Raw genomic sequence first — 12,238 nt, 5'->3', positions numbered from 1 at the left:
AAAGTTCTTGGAATTCTTAGGCTTGAATCCGATGTGATTTTGGTGTTTTGATGTTGGTTTGACCATTCGGATGGTTGGGATAAGTTTGAATGAGTTTATGGGATATGTTGTCATGTTCGGTTAAGGTCCCGAGGGGCTCAGGTAAGTTTTGGATTGTTAAACGGATCAATTTTGGACTTTGGACTTGGTAGTTTTTGCTGGTTTTTGTTGCAGACGATTTGTTCTTTGCGTTCGCGGTCAGGGACTCGCGTTCGTGGGTGTTCTCTGAGGTGGAGAATTTGTCTTCTCGTTTGCACTTTGGGTTTCACGTTCGCTATGTTGTGATGCTGTGATTCTCCGCGTTCGCAAGGCTTATGTCGCGTTCGCATAGAGGAAGAGGAATAACTGGGTCCCCAAGGCGATGGTTCTACGCGTTCGCGACCTGTTGAGTTTGTTGTGCATCACATTCCCGAGAGGGTTCTCGCGTTCGCGTAGAAGAATTCCAGCCAGTGTAGCGGTGTGCTTCGCGAACGCGAGGGATATGCCGCGTTCGCGATGAAGAAGTATCTGGGTAGACCGTTTATATTTTTAAAATTGAGGGTTTATTTCCAATATCATAAAAGCCATTGGAGAGCTCGGGAGAAGGTGAAATTTGAGGGGGTTTTCAGTGGAGCAATTGGGGTAAGTATTCTTCACTCATATTTGATTTAATTCCATGATTTAGTCTTGAATTTCATCATTTAATTGAGAAATTAGAGTGAAAATTGAGGGAAAATGGAAGAAAAGTTTGAGAATTCTTTTGGGGATTTGAATGGGCATTTGAGGTCGGATCTTGATGAATTTGATATGGGTAGACTCGTGGGAGGATGCGAATTCTATTGATGTAATTTTTATCAGATTTTGCGATGTAGGTTTGGGGGTCGGGTTGAGCATTTTTCGGGATTTTTGATGTAAATTGGATATTTTCGAGTGGGCTTTGTTCCCTTAGGATATTTTAATAGTTATGTATTGATTTTGTTAGATTTGGAGCATCCGGAGGTCGATTCGAGAGGGAAAAGGCATTGTGGGCTTGAATTTGGACCGGATCGAGGTAAGCTTTGATTGTAAATGTTGTCCTGAGGGTATGAAACCCCGGATTACATATCGTTGTGCTATATTGAGGTGACGCACACGCTAGATGACGAACGTGGGGTCATGCACTATTGGGGATTGTGACTTAGTCCATCCCGAATGATTGTTTTACCGCGTATTTTACTGAAAATTGTTTGCTATCATCATGTTTTGGGCTGAATGACATACTTGGGCCTCGTGCCAACTATTTGAACCCTTAGGGGATTTTTACTGATATTTACTCACTTTTTTGACTTTATACTTGAACTCAGTCATGCTATATTCTACTATTTTCATAACTCAACCATGTTTACTCAGCTTTAACACTTAAAATGATATTTTAAATAATATTTTGGGCTAAGCATCATGTTTTACTGTTGTCCGAGTGGCTTGTGAGATTCTAACTGAGTAAGGCCAAGGGCCCATGTTGTGAGGAAACACCTGATTATGATTATGAGCCCGAGGGCCTGAGATTTGTACGCCACGAGGTGGATTGTTGATATGAGGCCGATAGCCTATGTGATTATGCCACGAGATGGCTTAATATTGCGCTTGGGCCGTAAGTGGCCCCTCCAGGAGTCTGCACACCCCCTAGTGAGCGCGGGTACCCATTGTGATATGAGATAGAGCCCGAAGGGCTGGTATTGTTCCATGTGTTGCCCGAGGGGTTGATTCTGTTGGTATTGTGCCCGAGGGGTGGTTCATATGTGTTTAACTTTTTTAGTTGCCTATCTTTTACTTTCTTGACTATTTAAAAAGGCAAATTTTAAGAAGCTTAAATTGAACTTAAGTGACTTTACATATTTTCATTGTTTCATTGCTTTTACTGGATTTTACTGCTTCTTTGTAGCCTATTGAAGTGCCTTTACGTGATTTCTTATTGCTCAGTCTGCATTTATTATTATTACTCCCTGAGTTGGAGTACTCACTTTAATCCCTGCATCCCGTGTGTATATTCAGGCATTTCAGGTCCTGCTTGCGAGGGTTGAGAGCTTCCAGCAGATTCGGAGTTACACTAGATAGCTGCTCGGCGTTCGCAGCCTAGTGCTTCTCCCTCTATCTTATTTTCTACTGTTTTAGTTATGTAATAGTTGAGTAGACTCTTTCAGACTTGTAGTATTATTATAGATGCTCATGATTGGTGACACCCCGATGTCGGGCTATGTCTATTCCGCAACTGTAGTATTAACCTTATTTTGGGATTTTATTATGTTAAAGACTTAATATTTATCATTTTAATTGCTTAAAATGAATTGGAAGTGTGTCAGCTGGCCTTGTCTTCACGAGAGGCGCCATCACGATCGGGTTCGGGTTTAGGGTCATGACAAGTTGGTATCAGAGCCTAGGTTACTGTCACAACCCCAGTTCGCCCTCCGTGAACTATCGTGATGGCACCTAGTATCTACGGCTAGGTAAGACTAACAAATGCGGAAAATAAACGAAACTTGCGGAAGAAATAATCAAAAGCCAAAAATGACCGAATGAAATAATATTTAAAATGCGGCTCGACATATACAACACAACTTCTCAGAATCTAATACACTATCCCAAAACTCGGAAACTCACGGAATCACAAGCCTTTGAGTCTAACAGTGTCTAACACTAGAATATCTAGCAAGGAAAAGAAATACATAAGGGCAAATGTTTAAAAGCAAGAATAGAAAGGGACTCCTCAGTCTGCGGACGCGACAGATGTACCTCGAAGTCTCTATAGCAGTCGCCTCGCCCCACGAGTGGTAGGATTGAGTCGACGTACCTGGATCTGAACATGAAAAATATGTGCAGAAAGGGCATGAGTACACCACAATGGTAATCAGTAAGTGCCAAGCCTAACCTCGGTTGGGTAGTGACGAGGAAGGTTAGGGCTCTATTGAGGTTAAATAAAATATGAAGTTCAACAGTATAGAAAAGAACAATAAAAATAAGTACAAGAGCAAAAATAACCAGGATATACAGGACAACAACAACTATACAGAAGCAAGGTAAACACGAAAAAGAATACAGCTCAGCACCAATAATAACAATCGGGGATCTCCCAGGTACCGTCCTGTAGTCCCAAATACACATATCCGATAAGTCTTCCGGGATACCGTCCTGTAGTCCAACTCATAGTGCGCGGGGATCTACCGGAATCCCATTCCGTAGTCCCAAATGTAAATACCCAGTACTGGGGGAATCTACCGAGTACATTCCCGTAGTTCCATATAACTGCGCAGGGGCATCTACCGAAATCCCACATCCGTAGTCCCAAATGTAAACAGACAAGGGGAAGCTATCAGAATCCCACATCCATAGTCCCATTGTAAATACACAACAACAACAAGAAAATACTCAGAAATGTCAAATTCCATATTAAGACAAACAAGTAAGTCTAGCCTAGTATGCTGCACAAAATTCAGGTAAAGCAGGTTGAGCAAATAAGGTAATTAAATCACTTAGACATGCTTTCCTAAGCTAACAACAGGCTTAATAATGCAAGTAATAAGAACAGGAAAGAAAAAATATAGTAATTATTTAATGAAAAACTGGATTTCCAACAATTAGCACGAGTACGCACTCGTCACCTCACGTACAAGGCATTTCAATTAACAATAATACCAAATCCTAAGGGGGAGGTCCCCCCACAAGGTTAGGTAAGCCACTTACCTCGAACCGGCTCAAAATCAACCTGAGAACATGTTCTTGCCAGGAGTACTCAACTCCAAATGACCCAAATCTATTCAATTCAATTGCATAATGTAAATAACACTTCAAGTAAATAATTCTACAATTAAATTCTAAGCTAATACGCGAAATTAGGTAAAATGACCAAAACGCCCCTCAGGACCATTTCTCGGAATCGGGTAAAACTTATATTTTTTAGAATCCTCACACTCTCACAAGTTCATGCATACAAAAATTATCCAAATCTAAGGTCAAATCCCCAATCAAAAGTCGAATTTTTGGTCTAAGAACTTTCTTCCAACTTTTCCCCAATTTTCATCTCCAATCCAAAATTAAATGATGAAATTAACTATAGATTTATGGAATATAACTACAAAGGGTTAAAGAATCGTTACCCAATGATCTCCTCTTCAATTTCCTCTCAAAATCGCCCTCTCCCGAGCTCCAAATCGAATTTCCAACTTTTGAAATAAACCCTCAAAATTTCATATTTCTGCCCAATTACTTCTGCATCTGCGGTCCTAGGACTGCATTGCGGTCTCGCATCTGTGGAACAATAGTCGCATCTGCGGAACAATGGTCGCATCTGCGACTTTTCACTAAAAGGCCGGCTGCTATCTCCCACTCGTAGATGCAGTATCGCTTATGCGGAAATTCTCCCACATCTGCGGAGCCTGCTGACCGTCCCTAACTTCCGCTTCTGCGACTTCTCTTCCGTGTCTGCGAATCCGCACCTGCGGGACCCAAACTGCCGGTGCAATTATGACAGAAAACCAGATGATGTTGCAAACTTCAAACTCCAAAATCCTTCCGTCAACCATCCGAATTCATCCCGAGGCCCCCGGGACCTCAACCAAAGGCACCAACAAGCCACAAACCACTACCCAAACTTTTACCAATCCATAAAACACTTAAAACAACATCGAAATCTCGAATTATCCATGGATTTAAGCCTAAGAACTCCCAAAATTCTCAAAATACGCTTTCGATCAAAAAGTCTGTCAAACCTCGTCTGAATGACTTAAAATTTTGCACACACGTCACATTAAATACTACGGAGATACTCCAACTTCCGGAATTCCATTCCGACCCTCAGATCAAATCTCACTATCGGAACAGAAACATTAAGAATTCAACTTTCGGCATTTCAAGCCTAAATTAGCTACGGACCTCCAAAACACAATCCGAACATGCACCTAAGCCCGAAATCACTCAATGGAGCTAACGGAACCATCGTATTCCCATTCCGAGGCCGTCTTCACACTGTTCCGACTATGATCAACTTTCCAACTCTTAAGCTCTCATTTAGGGACTAAGTGCCGTAAAACTCTCCGAAACTCAAAACCGAACGTCCCGGCAAATCAAAATAGCAGAAATAAACTTGGAAAAGCAGTTAATAGGGGATCAGGGCGTTAATTCTTGAGACAATCGGCTGGGTTGTCACATCCTCCTAGAGTTAAACATTTGTTCGTCCTCGAACGAGCATATAGACATACCTGAAGTAGTGAAAAGATGAGGGTAACGATTGCGCATATCCTGCTCGGTCTCCCAGGTCGCCTCTTCGACTGGCTGACCCCACCACTAAAACTTCACTGATGTAATGTTCTTTGAGCTCAGCATTCAAACCTGCCTGTCCAATATTGCCACTAGCTCCTCAACATAAGATAGATCCTTGTCCAACTGGACTGAACTGAAATCCAACACGTGCGACGGATCACCGTGATCCCTCCGGAGCATCGAAATTTGAAATACCGGATGAACTCCTACCAAGCCGGGAGGTAAGGCATGCTTATAAGCAACCTCCCCAACACGCCTCAATATATCATTAGGGCCAATAAACCTCGGACTCAACTTCCATCTCTTCCCAAATCTTATAACACCCTTCATAGGTGGAACCCGAAGAAAAACCTGCTCTCCAACCATATGGGAAACATCACGAACTTTCCGGTCTGCGTAACTCTTCTGTCTGGACTGGGCTGTATGGAGTCTATCCTCAATCACCTTAACCTTCTCCAAAGCATCCTGAACTAAGTCTGTGCCCAATAATCTAGCCTCACCCGGCTCAAACCATCCCACCAGGGATCTTCCCCTCCTACCATATAAAGCCTCATACGGTGCCATCTGAATGCCGGACTGATAACTGATATTGTAAGCAAACTCTGCCAATGGAAATAACTAATCCCAAGACCCTCCAAACTCAATCACACACGCACGGAGCATATCCTCAAGAATCTGAATAGTGCACTCAGACTGTCTATCCGTCTGAGGGTGAAATGCTGTACTCAACTCCACCCGAGTATCCAACTCATGTTGAACAGCCCTCCGAAACCATAATGTGAACTGAGTACCTCAATCAGAAATGATGGACACCGGAATACCCTGTAGACGAACAATCTCCCGGATATAAATCTCCGCCAACTGCTCCGAAGAATAAGTAATACACACAGGAATGAAATGAGCAGACTTGGTCAGCCGATCCACAATCACCCAAATAGCATCGAACTTCTTCAGAGTTCGTGGGAGCCTAACTACAAAGTCCATGGTGATCTGCTCCCACTTCCACTCCGGAATCTCTACCTGCTGAAGCAACCCATCCGGTCTCTGGTGCTCATACTTCACCTGCTGATAGTTGAGGCACCGAGCTGAAAAACCAACTATATCTTACTTCATCTGCCTCCACCTGTATTGCTACCTCAAATCCTGATACATCTTTGCGGCACCCGGATGGATAGAATACCACGATCTATGGGCCTCCTATAGAATCAACTCTCGAAGCCCATCAACATTGGGTACACAAATCCGACCCTGCATCCTCAATACCCAATCATCACCAATAGTCACATCTTTGGCATCACCGTGCTGAACTTTGTCCTTGAGGATGAGCAAATGAGGGTAATCATACTGCCGCTCCCTGATACAATCAAATAAGGAAGACCGAGAAAACACGCAAGCTAGAACCCGGCTAGTCTCCGAAAGATCCAATCTCACAAAGTGGCTGGCTAAGGCCTGAAAATCCATCGTCATAGGCCTCTCCGATGCTGGTAAACCAAACTCCCCAAACTCTCTACCCGGCGACTCAAAGCATCAGCCACCACATTGTCCTTGCCCTGGTGATACAAAATAGTGATGTCATAGTCCTTAAGCAACTCTAACCACCTCCTCTGGCAAAAATTTAGATCTTTCTACTTGAACAAGTGCTGCAAGTTCCGATGGTCAATATAAATCTTATAGGGAACCCCGTATAAATAATGGCACCAAATCTTCAGGGCGTGAACAATAGCAGCTAACTTAAGGTCGTGAACAAGGTAATTCTTCTCATGTATCTTCAACTGTCTGAACGCGTAGGCAATCACCCTACTGTCCTGCATCAACACCGCTCCAAAGCCAATTCTCGAGGCATCACAATAGATTGTATAAGACCCCAAACCTGAAGGCAATATCAAACTGGGGTTGTAGTCAAAGATGTCTTGAGCTTTTTAAAGCTCGCCTCACACTCCTCCGTCCACTGGAATGGAGCACCATTCTGGGTCAACCTGGTCATAGGGGCTGCAATCGATGAAAACCCCTCCACAAAATGACGGTAGTAGCCCGCCAAGCCAAGGAAACTGTGGATCTCGGTAGCTGAGGATGGTCTGGGCCAACTCTGCACGACCTCCATCTTCTTCAGATCCACCTGAATACTCTCACTCGATACTACGTGGCATAAGAATGCCACTGAATCCAACCAAAACTCACATTTCGAGAACTTAGCATATAACTTCTTCTTTCTCAGAGTCTGAAGAACAATCCTCAGGTGCTTCTCATGATCTTCCCGACTACGGGAATACACCAGAATATCATCAATAAAGACAATGCCAAACAAGTCGAGATACGACCGAAATACACTGTGCATCAAATGCATAAAGGCTGTTGGGGCATTGGTCAGCCCAAATGACATGAAAAGGAACTCGTAATGACCATACCGAGTCCTGAAAGCAGTCTTCAGGATATCTGGCTCCCGAATCTTCAACTAATGGTAACCTGAGCGCAAATCAATCTTAGAAAATACCCGTGCGCCCTGAAGCTGGTCAAACAGATCATCAGTATGAGGCAAAGGATAAAGATTGTTCACTGTAACCTTGTTCAACTGGCGATAATCAATACACATACACATAGAACCATCCTTTTTCTTCACAAACAAGACAGGAGCATCCTAAGGTGACTGGGCCGAATAAAACCCGTATCAAGCAATTTCTGTAACTGATCCTTCAACTCCTTCAACTTAGGAGGAGCCATATGATACAGAGGAATAGAAATGGGCTGAGTGCCCGACAATAGATCGATGCCAAAATCAATATCTCTATCAGGCGGCATGCCCAAAAGGTCAGCTGGAAACACATCAGGAAAATCATGTACTATTGGGACTGAATCAACAGAAGGGGTATCAATACTGACATCTCTCACATATGCTAGAAACGCGTCACACCCCTTCTCAACCATACGCTGAGACTTAAGGAAAGAAATAACTCTACTGGGAGTGTGATCTAAAGCACCCCTCCACTCAAAATGCGATACACCTGGCATAGCCAGCATCACAGTTTTGGCGTGACAATCAAGAATAGCATAATGGGGTGACAACTAGTCCATGCCCAAGATAATATCAAAGTCAACCATGCTAAGTAACAATAAATTGGCTCTAGTCTCAAAACCACTAAGAGCAACTAAACACGACCGATAAATGCGATCCACAACAAGAGAATGTCCCACAGGAGTAGAAACATAAATAGGGGAACTCAAAGAATCCTGAGGTGCACCCAAATGCGGGGCAAAATAAGAAGACACATAAGAATAAGTAGAGCCTGGATCGAATAGAACCGATGCATCTCTGTGACAAACTAGTATAATACCTGTGATGACAGAATCAGAGGTAACAACCTCGGTACGGGCAGGAAGGTCATAGTATCTGTCCTGGCCTCCCCCTATAGGGTGACCTCTACCTCCCCAACCTCTACCTCTAGCTGGCTGAGCAGGTGGGGTAGCAACTGGAGCTATAACCATAGCCCGAGAACTCTGAGGGGCACGTTGTGGCTGAGAAGTCTGTGGAGGTGCACCCCTCCCAAGTATAGGGCAATCCCTCACCATATGAAGTATGTCACCACACTCAAAACAAGCTCTGGGAGGACATGGTGACTGTGACTATCTCGAGCCAAGTGTCCTGGACTGACCTCTAAAAGCACCCCGCGGAGGAGGTACACTAGATACTGGCAGTGCACAATAAAACTCCTGGGGCCTAGGAGGAGATGGAATACCACTGGCTGCTGGGAGAGCTGAATGAATGGGGCAACTCATATAACCCCTACAATAACGACTTGCAGCTGGGGCATGGGCACCAGAATAATGGCCTGACTCTCGAGAACTCTTGGCCTCCCTCGCCTCTCTCTTCCTAGCATGCATACCCTCAATCCTCCTAGAAATGCTCACCACCTGCTGATAAGGAATATCCATCTCCAACTCACGAGCCATGCTAGACCTGATGCTGGGAATAAGCCCTTAATAAACCGGCGAACCCTCTCGCGAACAGTAGAAACCAAGGCTGGCGCATGTCTAGCCAAGCTAGTGTAACAGACATCATACTCTGAGACAGTCATATAACCCTGGCGCAAATTCTCAAACTCGGCGCGCCATGCATCTTTTAGGCTCTATGGAACAAACTATCTCAGGAATAGATCTGAAAACTAGGTCCAAGTCAACGAAGCAGCCTCGTCCGGACTGTCTAACTCATAGGTGCGCCACCACTCATAGGCGGCTCCTCGAAGCTGGAAAGTAGTGAGGAAACCCTGCTCAATCCTGATATACCCATGGTACAGAGAATACAGTAGCACTCCTCCAGAAATCCCAAGGCATCATCTGATGCTAACCCACTGAATACGGGAGGATCGTACTTCTTGAACCTCTCAAGTCTCCGATGCTCATCCTTCGAAGTCGCTGCCCTATCCTCGGGCTGGCTTGGGGTTACAGGATGCATAGGAATAATCTCTAGGACCTGATCAACGTGTACTTGGTACTCAGGAGTGCAGGCGGCGGGAGTTTGTGCTCCTCCCCCGGCCTGGGACGTAGCTGCAGGAAGGAGAAGCAACTCTGCTTGAGCCAAAGTGGTATAGATGCTCATGAACTGTGCTAGAGTCTCCTGAAGAGTTGGAGTAGTACTAGCAGTAAGCATATCAGGTGCTTGGACTCCAGCTGGAACTACTAGTGGTACCTCGGCAGTAGCTCGCGTATGTGCTCTGGCTGCACCATGTGCGCGTCCTCAGCCTCTACCTCAGCCCCAGCCTCTGTCGGCTGCAGTAGGGAGAGCGAGTGCCTGATCATCTCGGGTAGCACGTGTCCTCACCATCTGTGAGAGAATAAAAGACAGAAGTTTGGAATTGTGATGTCAAAATATCGCACGACAAGGAAATCAAATGAAGTGGAAATTTTCCTAACAGTTACATAGCCTCTCGTAGATAAGTACAGACATCTCCGTACCGATCAACGAGACTCTAATAAACTGGCTTGTGATTCATGACTCCTATGAACCTAGAGCTCTGATACCAACTTGTCACGACCCAGTTCACCCTTCGTGAACTGTCGTGACGGCACCTAGTATCTAAGACTACGTAAGCCTAACAAATGCGGAAAATAAACTAAACTTGCGGAAGAAATAATCAAAAGCCAAAAATGACCGAATGAAACAATATTTAAAATGTCGCTCGACATATACAACAAAACTTCTCAGAATCTAATACACTATCCCAAAACCCGGAAACTCACGGAATCACAAGCCTTTGAATGTCTAACAGTGTCTAACTCCAGAATATCTCACAAGGAAAAGAAATACAGAAGGGCAAATGTTTAAAAGCTAGAATAGAAAGGGACTCCTCGGTCTGCGGACGCGGCAGATGTACCTCGAAGTCTCTATAACAGTCACCTCGCCTCACGGGTGGTAGAACTGAGTCGACGTACCTAGATCTGCACATGAAAAACATGCGCAGAAAGGGTAGTGACGAGGAAGGTCAGGGCCCTACTGAGGTTAAATAAAATATAAAGTTCAACAGTATAGAACAGAATAGTATAAATAAGTACAACAGTAAAAATAACACAGGATATAGAGGACAACAACAACTATACAAAAGAAAGGTAAACACAGAAGGGAATACAGCTCTGCACCAATAATAACAATCGTGGATCTCCTGGGATACCATCCTGTAGTCCCAAATACACATATCCGATAAGTCTTCCAGGATACCATCTTGTAGTCCAACTCATAGTGCGCGGGGATCTACCAGAATCCCATTCCGTAGTCCCAAATGTAAATACCCAATATTGGGGGAATCTACCGGGTGCATTCCCCTAGTTCTATATAACTGTGCAGGGGGATCTACTGGAATCCCACATCCGTAGTCCCAAATGTAAACAAACAAGGGGAAGCTACCGGAATACCACATCCACAGTCCCAATGTAAATACATAGTAGCAACAAGAAAATACTCAGAAATGCCAAATTCCATATTAAGCCAAACAAGTAAGTCTAGCCTAGCATGCTGCACAAAATTCAGGTAAAGCAGGTTGACCAAATAAGGTAATTAAATCACTTAGACATGCTTTCCTAAGCTAACAACAGGCTTAATAGTGCAAGTAATAAGAACAGGAAAGAAAACATACTAGTAATTACTTAATGAAAAACCGGATTTCCAACAATTAGCACAAGTACGCACTCGTCACCTCACATACAAGGCATTTCAATTAATCATAATACCAAATCCTAAGAGGGAGGTCCCCCACACAAGGTTAGGCAAGCCACTTACCTCGTACCGTCTCAAAATCAACCCGAGACCACGTTCTTGCCACGGTACTTGACTCCAAATGGAAAATCTATTCAATTCAATTGCATAATGTAAATAACACTCCAAGTAACTGATTCTACAATTAAATTCTAAGCTAATACGCGAAATTAGGTAAAATGATCAAAACGCCCCTTGGGCCCACTTCTCGAAATCAGGTAAAATTTATATTTTTAGAATTCTCACACTCTCACGAGTTTGTGCATACAAAAATTATCCAAATCTAAGGTCAAATTCCCAATAAAAAGTCGAACTTTTGGTCTAAGAACTTTCTTCCAACTTTTCCCCAATTTTCATCTCCAATCCAAAATTAAATGATGAAACTAACTATAGTTTGATGGAATATAACTAGAAAAGGTTAAAGATTCGTTACCCAATGATCTCCTCTTCAATTTACTCTCAAAATCACCCTCTCCCGAGCTCCAAATCGAATTTCCAACTTTTGAAACTAAACCCTCAAAATTTCATATTTCTGCCTAGCTGTTCCGCATCTGCGGTTCAGGGACTGCTTTTGCAGTCCCGCATCTATGAAACAATGGTCGCATCTGCGACTTTTCACTTAAAGACCGGCTTTCGCACCTGCGGTCTCCCACTCGCAGATGCGGTACTGCTTATGCGAAAATTCTC

The sequence above is a fragment of the Nicotiana tabacum genome, chromosome 1 (genome assembly GCF_000715075.1).
Source record: "Nicotiana tabacum cultivar K326 chromosome 1, ASM71507v2, whole genome shotgun sequence".
Taxonomy (NCBI): Eukaryota; Viridiplantae; Streptophyta; class Magnoliopsida; order Solanales; family Solanaceae; genus Nicotiana; species Nicotiana tabacum.
The sequence above is the reverse complement of the archived record's forward strand: the minus strand, read 5'-3'. Positions refer to the sequence as shown.